This window comes from Tursiops truncatus, chromosome 4 (genome assembly GCF_011762595.2).
Source record: "Tursiops truncatus isolate mTurTru1 chromosome 4, mTurTru1.mat.Y, whole genome shotgun sequence".
Lineage (NCBI taxonomy): Eukaryota > Metazoa > Chordata > Mammalia > Artiodactyla > Delphinidae > Tursiops > Tursiops truncatus.
In genome coordinates, this window is record NC_047037.1 from 40,790,201 (window position 1) to 40,807,213 (window position 17,013).

At 42.4% G+C, this 17,013-nt stretch overlaps 1 long non-coding RNA gene across 1 annotated transcript in view; it reads left to right on the forward strand.

The window, feature by feature from the left end:
- The window catches only part of LOC109551919 (uncharacterized), a 175,556-nt gene extending 158,776 nt beyond the window's left edge, over positions 1–16,780 (forward strand). The window contains exon 10 of the long non-coding RNA XR_002178624.3: positions 14,344–16,780. This is a non-coding gene — a long non-coding RNA (uncharacterized lncRNA). The remainder of the gene's footprint in view (positions 1–14,343) is intronic.
- Positions 16,781–17,013: the final 233 nt, after the last annotated feature.

Here is a 17,013-nt window from a genome sequence, read left to right on the forward strand (position 1 = left end):
CTTAATTCTTCTGTTACGTAGCTCTGATTGCCATTGGGAAGATTTCATAGAACATGGAATTCCTGGCAGTAATTCTTAAAAACAATTCCTGGAATATTATTTTTGGAGTAAGCTGTGGCTCTGGAAATTTTTGAGGTTAAAGAGGGTTTTGTTTTTTGTTTTTGTTTTGAAATATATTATGGCCCCATGTTGCCCCCTTATGGAACTTTTGATGTTTGCAAAATAGTTTACTGAATTAGTCTTTTACTGAACTGAGGCAAATAACACATGATTTACAAGCGTTAGCTTTTCTCAGGGTAACATGTTATCTTAATATTTTCATCTTTCAAATCAACTGTTGCTGAAATTTTGTCAAATTTAAGGAAAATGTGATTATGGGTAAGTCAACAGAAAACCTTGTGAAAATGTCTAACTGTATGTCATAGCCCCTTTCACGCACATCCTCAGGACGAATCATCTTGTACACATTTAAAAAAATGTATCTAACAAAATGGGGTGGTGGTCTTAATATTTTACTAAACTTGGGGGACAAGATGGTTTACGTTTCATATTTGTGAAATGTTTGGAAGTTTAGCTTTTTTAAAAAGTGAGTTTGAATTCCAGCCCTGCCCCTTGTTGGCTGCATAGCCTCAAGTAAGACTTAATTTCCTTGAGCCTCAGTGTTTTCCTCTGTAAAATGGGGAGAATGGTGCCATTTATGAAGCATTTGAAACAATTCCTGGGGCAGAGTGTGCTTGCAAGAGTAAAACTCGTGGTGGTGGTTGTAGTAGCTGTAACCCCTGGGTCTTCATCTCCTCTATTATTACATGGGGAGCTTGTACTGAAGGAGCTCCAAGCCCTCTCGAGTTCTTACATCTCTGATCTTAGGGATGCAGGATAAATGGGGAAGGAGGAGGCACCAAGATCAGTGTTTTCATTTCCTCCCACCAGGGAAGGCTGGTCCCTCTCCACCACACCTGGACGGAGCAGGGATTTCAGTTCATTTGCCCGTAGGGGCTCCTGGTGAGGGCCACTGTTTCTGAGCACTTAAGGGAGTTAGATGCAGCGGGGGTGGGGGGTGGAGGGTGGTGGGGGGGTGTTACTTCTGATACCAGCCCCCTCCAGGCGTATACAACCACATGCCCCCAGGACCACACTCCTCGGATGACTGATTGGGGAAAGACTCAGCAGGTACGTGGGAGATGGTGGTAGGCAGTGGCAGGGGTTGCAGGGAGCTTGGAACGTGGGGTATTAATTAATGTCTAGAAATGGAGTGTAGAAGGCACACCGAAGGGACCGATGACAGGAAAATTCTGCCTGTTGTCCCGAAGTCTTCCCTTCACCGCTGTCAAAGATAAACAAACCCGGACAGGAGTTAAAGTGGTGAAAACAGATTTGATTCTGTAACTACTGGCAGTGGGGGAAAGAGCTGAGCTCCATTTTGATTTGTGTAGAGGTTGACAGGGCATTTTTCTTTTTTTTTAAGGTTTTAAAAATAACATTTATTTCTTAAAAGTTAACACGTGCGTAATAGGAAACCAAAAAGCACAAGAAGCAAATAACAAAGTCATCCACAATCACAAGCAGTTTACCACTTGATGTGTCCTTCTAGGTCTCATTTGTGTATCTACACAACTAAGCATCCATTTTTATGTAATTAAGATCACACAGTTATATATCATGCTTTTTGACCGGGCTTTTTTTTTTTTTTTGCGGTGCGCGGGCCTCTCACTCTTGTGGCCTCTCCTGTTGGGGAGCACAGGATCCGGACGCGCAGGCTCAGCGGCCATGGCTCACGGGCCCAGCCGCTCCGCGGCATGAAGCCGTGTCCCCTGCATCGGCAGGCGGACTCTCAACCACTGCGCCGCCAGGGAAGCCCTGACCAGGCGTTTTAAAGGGAAGAGTAGGGAGGGGAGGGAGTGGGGCATCCAGTGAAACCTGACCGAGGGTTGGTTGACAAGGGGAAATGTGCTGAGGTAGCTCTGGGCGCCAGCTGGCAATGACGAAGTCAGGGTTCTGTTCTCCTGCAGAGACTGGGAGAGAGGGACCCCATCCTCTGATGGTTACACTTCAAAGGAATGGCTCTCAGGTCCTTTAGAAAGACACTCCTGAGTTGTAGGAGATAGTATACATCTCCCAGGGACAGAGGAAGGATTCACAATGGTGGGCCCTTTTAAGGAAATGCTCTAAGAAAGTGAGTTCTGGCCGTCCTCAGGTGTCGGTAGGGAAGCAGTAAATTTGCCGGCAGCACTGTGGTTTCTCAGGCAGGCATTTTGATAGGGGGCTGGGCTCATCCCAGGGACACAGCCTCGTGTGCTAGAAGCCAGGCTCTGCCGAGGTAGCAGTAGCGCAGAGGTTTCAGTGCAGTGCTCACCAGGGGGCCTTCTCTGACCAGTGTAACCCCTCGTGGGTCTCCATCTGTCAGCCTTGGTGGCATTCGGAAACTGGAGCACTAGTGGTTGGTCCATTCACTCCACAAGGATTAGTTGGGAGCCTTCTGCATGAGGGGCAGCGTTCAAGAGTCAGGAGTCTTAGAACTGTTTGCATTTTTCTCTGGTTGCTTTGTGTTAGTTTTACCTTAACTACATAGATGGTGAACATCTTTGAGATTATAGACACTGCCTTATTCTTCTGTCCTCCACTCGGTTTGTAATTTAGTAGAGCCTAGTAAATATTCAATTGAATTTATACAATATAATTGAACTACAGAATAAATGAAGAAGGTAAAGGAAAATACTTTGGGAAGAATTTGAGTAATCTGGTTGTTAAGTGTAGAAGAAAAAGAAAATGACAACATCAAAATAAAAGAGATTCTTTTACTACCCTTTTTTTTTTTTTTTTTGCGGTACGCGGGCCTCTCACTGTCGCGGCCTCTCCCGTTGCGGAGCACAGGCTCCGGACGCGCAGGCTCAGCGGCCATGGCTCACGAGCCCAGCCGCTCTGCAGCACGTGGGATCTTCCTGGGCCGGGGCACGAACCCGTGTCCCCTGCATTGGCAGGCGGACTCTCAACCACTGTGCCACCAGGGAAGCCCTTTTACTACCCTTTTTGACGTGAAGAAGAAACTCAAATTCACCCTAAAGGCCACACTAACTTCTCTTATTTTTCTGAAATATTATAAAAAATATGTGCTATTTCCTTCCATAATTACAAGGAAGGAATGGATCTCTGAGATACACTGTGTAGGTGATATTAAAACTACATTTTTGTGGGCGTCTGACTTAACATTGTAGAAAATAGTAAAAATGTCTGCTAGTTTAACATTTATCTAAACCCTAAGAATAGGTACAAAGAATTTTACTCCTTCTAGATGCTAAGAATACTCTCAGATCTTGCCAGCTCTGCAGCAAATGGAGGAGATGGCTCTTGGATGGCAGGTCTCCCTGGAGGGAGGCCAGGCTCCACTTGGCCGAGTTGTAATGTTTTCATCTGAGGTGTTGGCATGAAGGCTTCTAACACTGTTTCTAAAGGTTGGGTAAGGGTCAGGGCTAGCACAGAACTGAAAGATGCATGCATTTTATCCAGCGGCCTTTCCCCCAGTTATAGCCCCAAATATCTTCTATTTCAGTGGTCTCAGCTAGGGTGATTCTGCCTCCCAGGGGACATTTAGCAGTATCTGGAGACTTTTTTTTTTTTTTTTTTTTTTTTTTTTGCGGTACGCGGGCCTCTCACTGCTGTGGCCTCTCCCGTTGCGGAGCACAGGCTCCGGACACGCAGGCTCAGTGGCCATGGCCCACGGGCCCAGCCGCTCCGTGGCATGTGGGATCTTCCCGGACCGGGGCACGAACCCGCATCCCCTGCATCAGCAGGCGGACCCCCAACCACTGCGCCACCAGGGAAGCCCCTGGAGACATTTTTGATAGTCACAATTGGGGGATTTGCTTCTGGGATCTAGTAGGTAGAGGACAGGGATGCTGCTAAACGTCCTACAGTGCACAGAACATCTCCCCACAACAAAGACTCATCCAACCCAGAAATCCAGAGTGCTAACATGGAGAAACCCACTTCTATATTTTAAGACAAGAAAACCAGTTTCTTGCTTAAGTGTGTCAGTTAACACCTTCCTACTCAGAGTGTGGTCCCCAGATGACATCAGCATCACTTGGAAGTTTGTGAGAAATGCAGACTCCCAGGATCCACTCTAGACTCATGGGATTAGAATCTGCACTTTTTCATAAGGTCCCCAGGTGATTCATACACACGCTCAACTTTGAGAAGCATGGACCAACACTCTGTAAGAACTACAGAGAGAAATGCAGGGTGATAAGTGCCTTGAGGTAACTGAGTCAGGAAGAGGCAGAGTCCTGGCTGTGCCTGAGTAGTGTCTTTAAATCCACAAAAACTCACTTCTCCATCTATTTTTGTTTTTCATTTAAATATCTTTCACTTCTTTTCTCCTTTTACTTCCTTTCTTAGCTCCTTCCTTCCTTCCTCCTCTGGTTACTCTGCTTCATCAGAGCTGTATTCATTTGTGCGTGCATTGCTTTTTCTAGGTCTTTAATTCTGAGCCACTCTTGACACACACACACACACACACACACACACACAGAGGCAGACAGTTATCTCTTTAATTAAAGAAAATTATCCTAGAGGGAAAAGTGGGTAGAATCTGGAAAGACAGGCATACTTTCTGAAACCTGATATAACACAATTAAATTCAGCCTTCCTGCACTGAGCCTTCAGTGGTGAGATATTAAAAAGGAAGGCAGTAAAGCTTATCCAGTACTAATTTAATCAGAAGTCAGTGCAATCAGTCTCTTTGATATACTTTTTGTCAATGCAGCTTTAGGTTTTGAATAGACAATCTAAAACCCTGGAAATTTACCATATTGACTTATCAGCAAAATTTCTGCTGAATCTAGGTATAATAATAGGACTGATAAAAAAATAAAATTTAGTCTGCACACCATGCCAGTGTACCATAAAATTATGGAGGTTTTTAGATAATTTATTTAGAAATTCTCTCTCTCTTTTTAAGCGTTTGCCTGTGTCAAGTTCACCATCTATTAGCTCCATGTTTCTCTATAGAAAACAGGAGCTGAAATTTTAAACCATTAAAGCAAAATTCAGTTCAACCTGATAAACATTTTCTAAGCACCTACTCTCTACAAGAACTGAAATAAGAATTATGGAAGATTAAAAAAGATTAAGATACAATCCCTGCCCTAGTTTATAATCTGGGGTGTGTGTGTGTGTGTGTGTGTGTGTGTGTATGTGTGTGTGTTGGGGTGGATAAACATATGCAGAAGTTTGTTCATGGTAAGTATGTTAATACACAAATTAACCAAGAGCTGCAAGAGTTCATAGAGAAATATCCATGCCTGCTCTTTCTTTGCTCTTGAAAAGTGGATTTTGACATTTAAAAAATGAAAAATAGGACAGAAGAGATTCCAGTTCCTAAAAAACTGTGGTTTTTCTCAGTGACATTTTATATCCTGCTTAACAATTAAGTTTCAGGGAAGTTTAACTAAGGAGCTTAAGTAGACTTGATATTCTCAGAAAATTATTATTCCTATTTCGGCCTGTTTTCCCCAGAATTTCTTCATAGCTATATTTTTCAACACATCTCATCATTTCCCCCCCTTTTAAAAACTAGTGGTACCAAAAAGAGGCTTATTCTTTTTTGATTGTGATCTAAGTCATCCATGGAAGACAATGACACTGTTATGTAAATATTGAAGAGAACCTACTAGAAGCAATCTGTAATGGATTTTTTAGTCAATTTAATTGAATAAAACTTATTTTGGACTTCCCTGGTGGCGCAGTGGTTGAGAGTCCGCCTGCCGATGCAGGGGACACGGGTTCGTGCCCTGGTCTGGGAGAATCCCACATGCCGCGGAGCGGCTGGGCCCGTGAGCCATGGCCGCTGAGCCTGCGCGTCCGGAGCCTGTGCTCCGCAACGGGAGAGGCCACAGCAGTGAGAGGCCCGCGTAACGCAAAAAACAAAAAAACAAAACAGAAGAAAACGTATCTTGCTTAGGAATGACTTTTAAAAATAATGCCCATAATAGTCACTATGCAAATTTTTTCACCTGGCATCTATTTGAGACTTTAATAGTGAGGCTCTAGAAGTGATCTCTAACTTCTCCCTGAGTTGTAATTACTATTCAAAAGGACATATAAATACTATTTGGAAATGACAAGTAATGAGAAAATTAGTCTTTTACTCGTACCCCATGACCTTGCAAATGACTCTTTGTGCCAAAAATTACAGCAATATTTGGACTGAATTCCTAAAGTAAATCAAATGACGTTGAGTCACACTAAGGCAAGCACATTGGAAGATTAATTTTTAAAACAAGCTAGAAAAAGTGGTCTTATATTAATGTAATTTTATTACTTGAGTTTTTCCCAGAGCTTAAAGAGTTTCTAAGTTTCATAGGGCAGTGCTCACCTTTGGAAACTGGCAGGTGTGTCCTCATTGTGTGATATTGAAGATTATTAAAGCAGTTATGAGTATATGTTCACCATCATATAAAACAAGTCTACTTCATTAATAATGCTGGTGTTGAATTTTTCAGAAACTATTATTTGCCCCAAATTCTGTGAGTTATTTTCTCTGTGGATTGAATCTTGTGTTTAATTCCTTACCCACGGCTTTTCTGCAGCCTCCATTCTCATACTGCTGACTGCCTTTCACTTGAGAGCAAATCTTGGAGAACTAGTTAGGTGGGTTTGTTTTCTCTTGTTTTGTTTTTTAAATGAGATAATGAAAAAGTTCTTCTTCGAATAAAGGTGCACTAAAGGTGCACTGGCAAGTTAGAAAGCTAAAAACTAGTGAAGAAAGTTTTTTTTTTTTACATCTTTATTAGAGTATAATTGCTTTACAATGGTGTGTTAGTTTCTGCTTTATAACAAAGTGAATCAATTATACATATACATATGTTCCCATATCACTTCCCTCTTGCGTCTCCCTCCCTCCCACCCTCCCTATCCCACCCCTCCAGGCTGTCACAAAGCACTGAGCTGATCTCCCTGTGCTATGCGGCTGCTTCCCACTAGCTATCTACCTTACGTTTGGTAGTGTATATATGTCCATACCTCTCTCTCGCTTTGTCATAGCTTTCCTTCTCCCCATATCCTCAAGTCCATTCCCTAGTAGGTCTGTGTCTTTATTCCTGTCGTACCCCTAGGTTATTCATGACATTTTTTCTCCTTAAATTCCATATATATGTGTTAGCATACGGTATTTGTCTTTCTCTTTCTGATTTACTTCACTATGTATGACAGACTCTAGGTCTATCCATCTCATTACAAATAGCTCAATTTTATTTCTTTTTATGGCTGAGTATTATTCCATTGTATATATGTGCCACATCTTCTTTATCCATTCATACGGTGATGGGCACTTAGGTTGTTTCCATCTCTGGGTTATTGTAAATAGAGCTGCAGTGAACATTTTGGTACATGACTCTTTTTGAATTATGGTTTTCTCAGGGTATATGCCCAGTAGTGGGATTGCTGGGTCATTTGGTAGTTCTATTTGTAGTTTTTTAAGGAACCTCCATACTGTTCTCCACAGTGGCTGTATCAATTTACATTCCCACCAACAGTGCAAAAGTGTTCCGTTTTCTCCACACCCTCTCCAGCATTTATTGTTTCTAGATTTTTTGATGATGGCCATTCTGACTGGTGTGAGATGATATCTCACTGTAGTTTTGATTTGCATTTCTCTAAAGATTAATGATGTTGAGCATTCTATCATGTGGTTGTTGGCAGTCTGTATATCTTCTTTGGAGAAATGTCTATTTAGGTCTTCTGCCCATTTTTGGATTGGGTTGTTTGCTTTTTTGTTATTGAGCTGCATGAGCTGCTTATAAATTTTGGAGATTAATCCTTTGTCAGTTGCTTCATTTGCAAATATTTTCTCCCTTTCTGAAGGTTGTCTTTTGGTCTTGTTTATGGTTTCCTTTGCTGTACAAAAGCTTTTAAGTTTCATTAGGTCCCATTTGTTTATTTTTGCTTTTATTTCCGTTTATCTAGGAGGTGGGTCAGAAAGGATCTTACTGTGATATATGTCATAGAGTGTTCTGCCTATGTTTTCCTCTAAGAGTTTTATAGTGTCTGGCCTTACATTTAGGTCTTTAATCCATTTTGAGCTTATTTTTGTGTATGGTGTTAGGGAGTGATCTAATCTCATACTTTTACATGTACCTGTCCAGTTTTCCCAGCACCACTTATTGAAGTGGCTGTCCTTTCTCCACTGCACATTCCTGCCTCCTTTATCAAAGATAAGGTGGCCATATGTGCATGGGTTTATCTCTGGGATTTCTATCCTATTCCATTGCTCTATCTTTCTGTTTTTGTGCCAGTACCATACTGTCTTGATCACTGTAGCTTTGTAGTATAGTCTGAAGACAGGGAACCTGATTCCTCCAGCTCCGTTTTTTGTTCTCAAGATTGCTTTGGCTATTCGGGGTCTTTTGTTTTTCCATACAAATTGTGAAATATTTTGTTCTAGTTCTGTGAAAAATACCAGTGGTAATTTGATAGGGATTGCATTGAATCTGTAGATTGCTTTGGGTAGTAGAGTCATTTTCACAATGTTGATTCTTCCAATCCAAGAACATGGTATATCTCTCCATCTATTTGTATCATCTTTATTTTCTTTCATCATTGTCTTACAATTTTCTGCATACAGGTCTTTTGTCTCCTTAGGTAGGTTTATTCCTAGATATTTTATTCTTTATGTTGCAATGGTAAATGGGAGTGTTTTCTTGATTTCACTTTCAGATTTTTCATCCTTAGTGTATAGGAATGCCAGAGATTTCTGTGCATTAATTTTGTATCCTGCTACTTTACCAAATTCATTGATTAGCTCTAGTAGTTTTCTGGTAGCATCTTTAGGATTCTCTCTGTATAGTATCATGTCAACTGCAAAGAGTGACAGCTTTACTTCTTCTTTTCCGATTTGGATTCCTTTTATTTCCTTTTCTTCTCTGATTGCTGTGGCTAAAACTTCCAAAACTATGTTGAATAAGAGTGGTGAGAGTGGGCAACCTTGTCTTGTTCCTGATCTTAGTGGAAATGCTTTCAGTTTTTCACCATTGAGGATGATGTTGGCTGTGGGTTTGTCATATATGGCCTTTATTATATTGAGGAAAGTTCTCTCTATGCCTACTTTCTGCAGGGTTTTTATCATAAATGGGTGTTGAATTTTGTCAAAAGCTTTCTCTGCATCTATTGAGATGATCATATGGTTTTCCTCCTTCAATTTATTTATATGGCTTATCACATTGATTGATTTGTACACATTGAAGAATCCTTGCATTCCTGGAATAAACCCCACTTGATCATGTGTGTGATCCTTTTAATGTGCTGTTGGATTCTGTTTGCTAGTATTTTATTGAGGATTTTTGCATGTATGTTTATCAGTGATATTGGCCTGTAGTTTTCTTTCTTTGTGACATCCTTGTCTGGTTTTGGTATCAAGGTGGTGCTGGCCTCATCGAATGAGTTTGGGAGTGTTCCTCCCTCTGCTATATTTTGGAAGAGTTTGAGAAGGATAGGTGTTAGCTCTTCACTAAATGATTGGTAGAATTCGCCTGTGAAGCCATCTGGTCCTGGGCTTTTGTTTGTTGGAAGATTTTTAATCACAGTTTCAATTTCAGTGCTTGTGATTGGTCTGTTCCTATTTTCTGTTTCTTCCTGACTCAGTCTTGGCAGGTTGTGCATTTCAAAGAATTTGTCCATCTCTTCTAGGTTGTCCATTTTATTGGTATAGAGTTCCTTGTAGTAATGTCTCATGATCTTTTGTATTTCTGCAGTGTCAGTTGTTACCTCTCCTTTTTCATTTCTAATTCTATTGATTTGAGTTTTCTCCCTTTTTTTCTTGATGAGTCTGGCTGTTTAGCAATTTTGTTTATCTTCTCAAAGAAGCAGCTTTTAATTTTATGGATCTTTGCTATCGTTTCCTTCATTTCTTTTTCATTTATTTCTGATCTGATCTTTATGATTTCTTTCCTACTGCTAACTTTGGGGGTTTTTTGTTCTTGTTTCTCTAATTGCTTTATGTGCAAGGTTAGTTGTTTATTCGAGATGTTTCCTGTTTCTTAAGGTAGGATTGTATTGCTATAAACTTCCCTCTTAGAACTGCTTTTGCTGCATCCCACAGATTTTGGGTTGTCGTATCTCCATTGTCATTTGTTTCTAGGTATTTTTTTATTTCCTCTTTGATTTCTTCAGTGATCACTTCATTATTAAGTAGTGTATTGTTTAGCCTCCATGTGTTTGTATTTTTTACAGATCTTTTCCTGTAATTGATATCTAGTCTCATAGCGTTGTGGTTGGAAAAGATACTTGATACAATCTCAATTTTCTTAAATTTACCAAGGCTTGATTTGTGACCCTAAGATATGATCTATCCTGGACAATGTTCCATGAGCACTTGAGAAAAATATGTATTGTGTTGTTTTTGTACGGAATGTCCTATAAATATCAATTAGGTCCATCTTGTTTAATGTATCATTTAAAGCTTGTGTTTCCTTATTTATTTTCATTTTGGATGATCTGTCCATTGGTGAAAGTGGGGTGTTAAAGTCCCCTACTATGAATGTGTTACTGTCAATTTCCCCTTTTATGGCTGGTAGTATTTGCCTTATGTATTGAGGTGGTCCTATTTTGGGTGCATAAATATTTACAATTGTTATATCTTCTTGGATCGATCCCTTGATCATTATGTAGGGTCCTTCTTTGTCTCTTCTAGTAGTCTTTATTTTAAAGTCTATTTTGTCTGATATGAGAATTGCTACTCCAGCTTTCTTTTGGTTTCCATTTGCTTGAAATATCTTTTTCCATCCCCTTACTTTCAGTCTGTATGTGTCTCTAGGTCTGAAGTGGGTCTCTTGTAGACAGCATATATATGGGTCTTGTTTTTACATCCATTCAGTCAATCTGTGTGTTTTGCTGGGAGCATTTAGTCCATTTACATTTAAGGTAATTATCGATATGTATGTTCCTATTCCCATTTTTTAAATTGTTTTGTGTTTGTTATTGTAGGTCTTTTCCTTCTCTTGTGTTTCTTGCCTAGAGAAGTTCCTTTAGCATTTGTTGTAAAGCTGGTTTGGTGGTGCTGAACTCTCTCAGCTTTTGCTTGTCTGTAGAGGTTTTAATTTCTCCATCAAATCTGAATGAGATCCTTGCTGGGTAGAGTAATCTTGGTTGCAGGTTTTTCTCCTTCATCACTTTAAATATGTCCTGCCAGTCCCTTCTGGCTTGCAGAGTTTCTGCTGAAAGATCAGCTGTTAACCTTATGGGGATTCCCTTGTGTGTTATTTGTTGTTTTTTCCTTGCTGTTTTTAATATGTTTTCTTTGTATTTAATTCTTGACAGTTTGATTAATATGTGTCTTGGTGTATTTCTCCTTGGATTTATCCTGTATGTGACTCTCTGTTCTTCCTGGACTTGATTAACTGTTTCCTTTCCCATATTAGGGAAGTTTTCAACTATAATCTCTTCAAATATTTTCTCAGTCCCTTTCTTTTTCTCTTATTCTTCTGGAACCCCTATAATTCGAATGTTGGTGTGTTTAATGTTGTCCCAGAGGTCTCTGAGACCGTCCTCAGTTCCTTTCATTCTTTTTTCTTTATTCTGCTCTGCAGTAGTTATTTCCACTATTTTATCTCCCAGGTCACTTATCCGTTCTTCTGCCTCAGTTATTCTGCTGTTGATGCCATCTAGAGTATTTTTAATTTCATTTATTGTGTTGTTCATTGTTGTTTGTTTCATCTTTAGTTCTTCTAGGTCCTTGTTAAATGTTTCTTGCATTTTGTCTATTCTATTTCCAAGATTTTGGATCATCTTTACTATCATTATTCTGAATTCTTTTTCAGGTAGACTGCCTATTTCCTCTTCATTTGTTAGGTCTGGTGGGTTTTTATCTTGCTTCTTCATTTGCTGTGTGTTTTTCTGTCTTCTCATTTTGCTTATCTTACTGTGTTTGGGGTCTCCTTTTTGCAGGCTACAGGTTCGTAGTTCCCGTTATTTTTGGTGTCTGTCCCCAGTGGCTAAGGTTGGTTCAGTGGGTTGTGTAGGCTTCCTGGTGGAGGGGACTAGTGCCTGTGTTCTGGTGGATGAGGCTGAATCTTGTCTTTCTGGTGGTTAGGTCCACGTCTGTTGGTGTGTTTTGTGGTGTCTGTGGACTTATTATGATTTTAGGCAGCCTCTGTGCTAATCGGTGGGGTTGTGTTCCTGTCTTGCTAGTTGTTTGGCATAGGATGTCCATCACTGTGCCTTGCTGGTCATTGAGCGAAGCTGGGTGCTGGTGTTGAGATGGAGATCTCTGGGAGATTTTCACCATTTGATATTATGTGGAGCTGGGAGGTCTCTTGTGGACCAGTGTCCTGAAGTTGGCTCTCCCACCTCAGAGGCACATCACTGACTCCTGGCTGCAGCACCAAGAGCCTTTCATCCACACGGCTCAGAATAAAAGGGAGAAAACGTAGAAAGAAAGAATTAATAGAAGTAGAAAGAAAGAAAGAAAGAAAGAACGGAGGGAGGGAGGGAGGAAGGAAGGAAGGAAAGAAAGAAAGAAGATAAATAAAATAAAGTAAGATAAAATACAATAAAGTTGTTAAAATAAAAAATAATTATTAAGAAAAACAAAAACAAACAAACAAACAAAAAAAACAGACTGATAGAACCCTAGGACAAATGGTGGAAGTAAAACTATACAGAGAAAGTCTCACACAGAAGCATACACATACACATTCACAAAAAGAGGAAAAGGCGAAAAAATCATAAATCTTGCTCTCAAAGTCCACCTTCTCAATTTGGGGTGGCTCATTGTCTAAAGGAGGGAAGGAAGGAAAGAAATAAAGAAAGAGATAAAGTAAAATAAAATAAAGTTATTAAAATAAAAGATAATTAAGAAAAACAAAACAAAAAAAGAACAGAAGGGTGGAACTCTAGGACAAATGGTGGAAGCAAAGCTATACAGACAAAATCTCACACAGAAGCATACACAATACACACTCACAAAAAGAGGAAAAGGGGAAAAAATCATAAATCTTCCTCTCAAAGTCCACCTCCTCAATTTGGGATGATTCGTTGTCTATTCAGGTATTCCACAGATGCAGGTACATCAAGTTGATTGTGGAGCTTTAATCCGCTGCTTCTGAGGCTGCTGGGAGAGATTTCCCTTTCTCTTCTTTGTTCTCACAGCTCCCAGGGGCTCAGCTTTGGATTTGGCCCCGCCTCTGTGTGTAGGTCACTGGAGGGCGTCTGTTCTTCGCTCAGACAGGAGGGGGTTAAAGGAGCAGGTGATTCGGGGGCTCTGGCTCACTCAGGCCATGGGGAGGGAGGGGCACGGAGTGAGGGGCGAGCCTGCGGCTGCAGAGGCCGGCCTGACGTAGCACCAGCCTGAGGCACGCCGTGCGTTCTCCCGGGGGAGTTGTCCCTGGATCACGGGACCCTGGCAGTGGTGGGCTGCACAGGCTCCCTGGAAGGGGGGTGTGGATAGTGACCTGTGCTCGCATACAGGCTTCTTGGTGGCAGCAGCAGCAGCCTTAGCGTCTCCTGCCTGTCTCTGGGGTCCGCGCTTTTAGCCGCGGCTCACGCCCATCTCTGGAGCTCCTTTAAGCAGCGCTCTTAATCCCCTTTCCTCGTGCACCAGGAAACAAAGAGGGAAGAAAAAGTCTCTTGCCTCTTCGGCAGGTCCAGACTTTTTCCCGGACTCCCTCCCGGCTAGCCGTGTTGCACTAACCCCCTGCAGGCTGTGTTCACGCCGCCAACCCCAGTCATCTCCCTGCGCTCCAACCGAAGCCCGAACCTCAGCTCCCAGCCCCGCCCGCCCTGGCGGGTGAGCAGACAAGCTTCTCGAGCTGGTGAGTGCCGGTCGGTCGGCACCGCTCTTCTGTGCGGGAATGTCTTGGCTTTACACCGCACCCCCGTTGCTGCGCTCTCCACTGCGGCGCCGAAGTTTTCTCCCTCCGCCACCCGCAGTCTCCGCCCGCGAAGGAAGGGGCTTCCTAGTGTGTGGAAACCTTTCCTCCTTCACAGCTCCCTCCCCCTGGTGCAGGTCCCATCCCTATCCTTTTGTCTCTGTTTATTCTTTTTTCTTTTGCCCTACTCCGGTACGTGGGGAGTTTCTTGCCTTTTGGGAGGTCTGAGGTCTTCTGCCAGCATTCAGTGGGTGTTCTATAGGAGCAGCTCCACGTGTAGATGTATTTCTGGTGTATCTGTGGCGAGGAAGGTGATCTCCGCATCTTACTCTTCCGCCATCTTCCCGGAAGCCCTCGTGAAGAAACTTTTGAAAGGAATTCAGAAATCCTGCTTCTGAGAAAATAGATATAAAGGCATCACATTTCGTACAATATTGAACAGATGTACTTTTGTTTAGTCTTATAATCATTTCTTTTCTTTCAGTCTTTCACCTTCAAGCCTGAACCATGACATCAAAAGCTTCAGAGAAGGGGAGGGCGGGCCCCCATCGGGACGTCCTTTGGACTAAGTGCATCACCAATATTCTGCCGGGTACGTCCTGGTCAGAAGAGAAGATAAAGAGGAGATCCCATCCTCGTGGGAGGAAGGAGGTAACAGAGGCAGAGGGAGAACATGGTGACCAAGTGTCTGGGTGACCTTGTCTAGGCTAAAGTGCTAAATGGGGAGACATTTTAGGTACAGGGAGGGCAGGGATGAAAGAAGAATGGCTTTTGCACTATTTCTTCTTGAGAGAAAGAAATCTCACAGGGTGATTCTTCCCATAACAGGGTGGGCAACTACAGGGTCAGGTAGGTGGAGTGAGGGCCTGATTCCCCTGAATATCCCTTTCTAGAAGTTCCTAAGAATGCTACAGAGAACTATCTAGATAGCTAAAGGCACTGATATGTGAACTTAAAGGGAGGGGTATTAATGTGTTGGGGCAAAGTGACACTAAGCAAGGGTAGGCTGGCCCACCTGGGCTGAAGGTAGACTGGAAGTTGAAGACCAGACCTCATCAGACCCAGCTGAGAGAGAACTGAGACAGATCAGGCCCAGTAGTTGCGGTGGGGTTCCCATGCCTGGAATAGGCGATGGAAGGCAGGGGATGGTGAGTATGTATCTGGGGTCCCACCGCCATTCACTGAGCTGCCATCCTGGAGGAGCCGGGGAAGTGGAGGAAGTTTACAATATGCTCAGGCTTCTCCGCAAGCCTGATACCTAAAGATGCTCTTTATTTAATGGAGTTTACCAACTGAATTATATTTGTGTTTCTCTCTCTTAGCAGGGTGGGGGCCCATAAGGAATGTCAACAATTCTAGCACATCAATAAGCAGAGGGGTTTCTGAGCACACCGAGTGCAGGATGATAACATTTACAAGGCTGCCAGACAGGTCTGGCCCCCGAATCCTGGGGCCTATTAATGTAATTTATGTTACTTGAGTTTTTCTCAGAGCTTCAAGAATTTCTAAGTTGTAAAACTATGCAGTAAACTTTGGGTGGTAGGCAAGACCATGATGTTGGTATTAGTGCAGCGTTTGAGCTTTTGGCAGTGAGAAGGTCTGCTCTGTGACCTTGGGGAGTGCAACCCCCTGTGAGGAGAGGGGATGCTGGGGGGTGGGATTGAGTGTTTAACGCACAGAGTCTTAAGGAGAAGCGCTGGAGAAGCCTGCACTGGCTTCCCGTTCTTCTGCAGTGCTCTAGCTGTCCATCTTCCTCTCCCCACCTCCAGGATGACTCTTCCTCTTCTTTCATTTTCAGTGGGTCCTTTGTCCCTGGTTGGAACCACCTGATGGGCAGGTTGGGCCCAGGGACCCAGAGCAAGGGCCTCTCAGATAAGCTTTCTAACACTCAAGTAACTGCAGCCACCACTGAAGAGAGCACAAAGCCATTTCCTGTGAGGAGAGTTCATTTCTTCCATAATGCCTGCCCCAAGAATCAGAACCATAGGGTAATCAAAGTCTGGCCAAGCAGTTCTGGTTTGTTCCATTTCAGTTTGCTCTTTGACGCCACACTAGAGGGCAACATTCCTAGTTTTTGAGGGAACTGTCCCTTCTCCCTCCTTGTAAGTGATTTTTACTAATCTTATCTTCACTGTCAAGTATGAGAAAAAATGTACAGACCTCCATTGAGAGATTTCAAATTGTATGAATCTTGTGGCAGATTATTCATGAATTCTTGCTATTCAAATGTCACACCCTTCCTTTTTCCCCATAAAAGACACGTGATGTGCAGTGGGTGTTTTGCAGAGCCCGAAGTAACCCACTTTGTTAATTAAATGCTGCTAATTGAACAGACTGAAAAAAAAGATCTGACAAGAAAGAAAAGGCAGCCATGTTAAAAAATGCCCCTTTGAGAACTCAAGAGAAAAGCAATCACTAATGTTTGCCAGGGGAACTGATGGCAGTGGAAATAAATGTATTTTTAATATGCATTTAAAATAACATGTTATTGATGAAGATAATGGAATACATAGAAACAATACAAGTTCTTGAGACCATGATCTTACATTAGTGTGAGGGGGCTATAAAGATGGTGGAGAAAAATCCTTCAGGCACAGTTAGACTGGGAGATTCATTTTGTGTAAGTAATTCCTGCCCATAGAATCATCTGTCCTTCAGCAAAAATGCAAGAACTGTCTTCTTTCATGATTCCGGGCAAGAATGAGTGGATAAATTTTTTTTTTTTAAGATATTGGGGGTAGGATTTTATTAATTAATTAATTTATTTTTGCTGTGTTGGGTCTTCGTTTCTGCGCGAGGGCTTTCCCTAGTTGTGCCAAGTAGGGGCCACTCTTCATCGCAGTGCGCGGGCCACTCTTCATCGCAGTGCGCGGGCCTCTCACTATCGAGGCCTCTCTTGTTTCGGAGCACAGGCTCCAGACGCGCAGGCTCAGTAGTTCTGGCTCACGGGCCTAGTTGCTCCGTGGCATGTGGGATCCTCCCAGACCAGGGCTTGAACCCGTGTCCCCTGCATTAGCAGGCAGATTCTCAACCACTGCGCCACCAGGGAAGCCCCAGAGTGGATAAAATTTTGAGGAAGGTAATTAATTTGCAAGATGTTGTCAATAAAGTAAGAGGAAAAAGTAAGATGTAGGAAAGTTTCCTCCATTGTGGA